This window comes from Heterocephalus glaber, unplaced genomic scaffold (assembly GCF_053883595.1).
Source record: "Heterocephalus glaber isolate CG9 unplaced genomic scaffold, H.glaber_assembly_v1.0 deba00001509, whole genome shotgun sequence".
NCBI classification, from domain to species: domain Eukaryota; kingdom Metazoa; phylum Chordata; class Mammalia; order Rodentia; family Bathyergidae; genus Heterocephalus; species Heterocephalus glaber.
The window spans coordinates 49981717-49986317 of NW_028258325.1; the positions used below are offsets into that span (position 1 = coordinate 49981717).

General features: G+C 33.4%; 1 non-coding gene across 1 annotated transcript; it reads right to left on the reverse strand.

Annotated features, from left to right (window-relative positions):
• Positions 1-518: 518 nt before the first annotated feature.
• Positions 519-652, reverse strand: LOC147825168 (U4 spliceosomal RNA). The gene has a single exon (XR_015441442.1). It is a non-coding gene; the product is annotated as a U4 spliceosomal RNA (small nuclear RNA).
• Between the last annotated feature and the right edge of the window lie 3949 nt (positions 653-4601).

Consider the following 4601-nt stretch of genomic DNA (forward strand, 5'->3'; position numbering starts at 1 on the left):
GATATGCTCCATGAAGTTCAATTTATAATATAGATAAAATGCACCTTTCGATATATACGTGATAAAGAAATGGATGAAGGGACATTTTTTTTCAGGAGATTCAATAAAGTGAATCTAGGACAGGACTCATAACACAATAACTATAAATTTAGATGATAATTGAGTCAAGAATACTGCATACAGGATTGCAGAACATAAAAAGAAAGAGGTTTGGGCCGGGGATTTAGCTCAGTGGTTCCGCCACCTGCTTCGCCGGAGCAAGTACCCGAGTTCGATGCCCAGCACCAAAAAAAAGAAAAAAAAAAAGAAAAAGGTTTAAGGGAGTGGAGTTGAATGGGGAAAAAAAAAAGAAACAAGATATATCATGTGCAAGTACAAACTCCCTGTCATGAATGTTATCATTATGTACATCTAAAATGTGTCAATAAAATTTTAAAAAACAGAAAAAGTCAAAAAAGGAAACAGGAAAATATAAAAAATGATTGTGAAAGGAAATTGAATAGCAGTTAACAGTAAACTTTTGTAAGAAAAGGGTAAAAATAAAGTTTATTAACTCTTTAACAGAATTAAGAATGGAAATAGTAGTTTCAATTAGCAATAATTATGCCTTGGATAAACCTCATTGGCTTTGATACTACCACTCCACAAAGCTGAAAATAGCAGTTTCAGTACAGGAGTTACTAATGACTTGACATGTCAACACAAAATGAGGAGTGGAACAAATAATAGTACCAATTCTTTCAATATGTGTGGTAAAGGGAGCAAGATAGAATAGTTGCAAGTCTACTTAGAAGATGAGAAAATCTGAAATAGTCTAAATGTGAATTTTTTAAAAACAAGGTGAGTCTGATATTAGTATGCACACAAAGGGAACTATGTGAAGTGGTGGATAGATTAATTAGTTTGATTTTGGTAATCGTTTTGCAAGTCATACATACAATGAAACATCACGTAATCTTGTATAAACAATAAAAAAACACATAATGAGAATAAAGAATGAGCTATCACTTTTTCTTATTCTCTTTTGAAAACCTGTGAGTTCTCCAGACATTTCATCCATAATGATACAGTGTCTTAGGATCATTGGGTAATTATTGTATAATTTGATTTTTACTCAGGATCTTCAGTCTTACCAATGTTACATAGACATTGTTAGGAGCACCATTCAGAATTAAAATTAAATAGTCCTATTTCTTACACTGGAGGATCTGAGACTCAGTAGCAATGGGACAAAATCTAGGTAAAAGCCAAAAGGATGAACACTAGGTAAAACCCAATAATGGAAGGACAGATTGTGTGTGCCAGAATCCAGGGTGGTATCCTGAGTGAACTAGATGTTGATAGCCATAAATTTTAAGTATATAACTAAAGGTTTCAGTCAGTCCTCAGATTAAAAAGTTCAAAGTCTGTTTGCTATGGATTGAACTGTGTTCTCTCACTGTCTCTCAAATTTAAATACTGAGCCCTAACCCCGGATGTGATTGAAGTGAAAACTGAGGTTTTGAATGTTTATCAAAGTTAAATGAAATTATAGTTTTAAGTTCTTACTGTATAGAATTAGTTTCTATATAAAAAGAATATCAAAGAGCTTACTCTGTCCCTGTGCTTATGCACCAGGAAAAAGTCATATGAGGACACAGAGAGAAAGTGCTCATCTGATATGCAGGAAGAAAAGTCTCACTAGAAACTGGATCCTGTTTAACATTAATTTTGAACTTCTTACTGCCCAGAACTATGAGAAAATAAATTCTTACAATGTCTACTGTATTTTCTGTCAATTTTTTTTTTGTGACAGTCTATAGCAAATTACTACAGTGATGGACATTTACATGTGAAGAGATAAATGAAGCCATCATGTCATGAAGAAAGTAGACCACTACAATGTCTAGAAAAACATATCAAATTCATTGTCTCAGTTTTCTTTTACAGGTATTACATATACTTATTAAGAAAATTACAATAATTTAGAAGAAGAAAGAAGAAAAATGAGATAAACAAGTGACATTCCAGCTAGGAGGAAATTATAACATTGTTATGAAGAAATATTCTAAATTAAGCAGACATCACTAATGGAATTCAAATAAAGAACTTAATGATACCAAAGACTAGTGGACTCCCGCAAACCTCTGATCATTCCCAACATTGAAGGATCCTAAGAAATAGCCTTCTATTTTCCCTAGTTTGAAGGAAATTAAAAAGCTAGATATCAAAAAGATGATGAGAAAACTGATCTTGAATTTCTAGAAACAATAGTCTGACTAATAAGAATGAAAACTGAAAAAGTGTCTCAGATCTTTTGGTCTAATTCTTGGTCAAGAACATGAGGCCATATGTTTGAGGGGGGTAAAATAGCCATAGAGTGAAGCAAAACATTTCTGGGGCTATTTGATGTTGTGGCTCAATGCACTGTAATTCTAAAACTTTTGTTAAATTCTTAACAGAGTATATGATTACACTTTGATAAGATGAAGATGAAATACTGGTTGTAATTAATGTAAAACTTGGATAAAAATGGAAATGTTTAAAGAGAACTTATGTTATGCTTTTGCATCTTTTAATATAAACATATCATTGAAATGAAAATTATACCTAAGTAGTAAACACTTTTTCTACTTAATATGATGAAACACTACACAGATAAATTTGCTTTTGACCAGCATTCTTCAGACATAGTAAATGCCAAGCTAGAGACTTTCCTGAGCCCACACGGATTATTTTGAAACTGAGTCAAATACCTCATGGAAACAAAAAAATTAATTAAGGACAAATTAGAAGTTTCAGTTATGGTACCAATAAATCCACCACATAATAATCTTGTATAGCCTACAAAAAAGAACAAATAACTTACAGAGACTGGTAGTATATCATTGAAGTTTGAACAAAGTAGTATTGCCTGTATAATCTCTGACTTGGTTTTAGCAGTGGAGATAGGTAGATAGATAGATAGATAGATAGATAGATAGATAGATAGATAGATAACAGATGGATAGATAGATAAAATCAGTAGCTAATAATTGATTTTGTAAATGCTTTGTTCTTAACCTTAAATTCCAGAAAATAGCCAAATAAAATTTGTCTGCATATGAGAAGGATCTAAATTTACACGTTTGTAGACTGCCAAAGCATTATTTGTATTTACTAGGTTACCACATAATTTGGTTAAATGAAATTTCTGAATGTGGTAGTACATAATGTCAGTGATCTCTAGATAATATAGACAGCTGAAAATCAAATAAAACTGACTTAAATGCAATGGTGTCATGTACAACTAATACAAAGTATTTTGTTAATCTAGGAAAAATCCATGTGTCTGCCCAAAAGATGTAATGCTTAAAAAAATACCTAGCCAGGAGGCACCCAATGGAGAAGTAATTTAAAAATATATTGTTATTGGCTACTCTAGAAATTAATCAAGAAATGTGGCACATGGTTGGGTTGCTTATAGTTTTCAAGAATGCATATTTCATGTTTTAACCACAAAGGCAAAATGGAACTGTAAATGTTATTTTTTTTCCTTTACTGAAAATTCAGCTCCTCCAAATTTCCTTAGGCCAAGGGTATAATTGCTACCCCTCCCTTTGTCAGTTCAGATAAGTGGACAGACTATGTAGAAACTGTCAGGTTGAGATCAAATTTCATTTCAACAGAAAAGAAACAGAGACAGAGGAAAAGGCTGGGGAAGGATGAAGGAAGACTAGAACTCCCTATTGTTTTATCCTCTTCTCTCTCTCCACTGTTTCTTACTATAAAATGCCCTTATACACTACATAGATAGATGATCATGTGTGGCAATAGGAGGCATTTCCATCTCCTTGGAATTATATTTTAATAAAGCAACGTTTTTTCTTTCATGCAAAATTGTCTTCTATGGCTTGTTTGTGAGTGGAGAACAAGGAGACCTGAACATATGAACCTGAGCAGCTAATACAATTTTGGTGAGCCAACTAGGAGGTAAATGCCAACTCCTGAGAGTTACATGTCTTCCAGTTTTCCACTTATGAGGCAACAGGCACTTAGGAAAAGGACTGACATCTCATAGCTTGCTGAACTTAAAATCAAGACTCAAGGAACAACCCGGCAGCTACTAGTGACATTTTTGCACCTTGAGAGTTCTCCCTTCTTTCCCATTTATTGCATCAGCTGCCAATAAATACTTGTGTTGATTTTAAAAAAAACTTTTTGTGGAGTGTGGGCTGATAGACTCTACCTGGTTTCCCATTGAAAATTACAAAGTGCATCCAGGGATCTCCTGTATCCACTATTTTCTTGAGCTAATGAATCAGCTATGTGGACTTTCTCTTAGGTCTCTTGGTAGTACCATTTGGTTTCAAGACTCCTTCATTATTTTTAGGCATTTGAACTAACTGCGGGTTATATTTATCTTGAGATACTGATTAGTATAAGTGAGGATTCAAAGGAAGAAAAAATTTCAAGGTAACTTGATTTTGTTGCTTTGTGGTATTCATTTGTTTTTATTTGATTTTTGTATGACTGGGTTTGTGATCTAAAAGCCTGCAGAGCCTCATCCTAGCTGAACAGATGTTAGCCAGGATAAATGTGAAGCAAGAGACATTTTGTCCCATTTAAGACTCAGCAGAGTA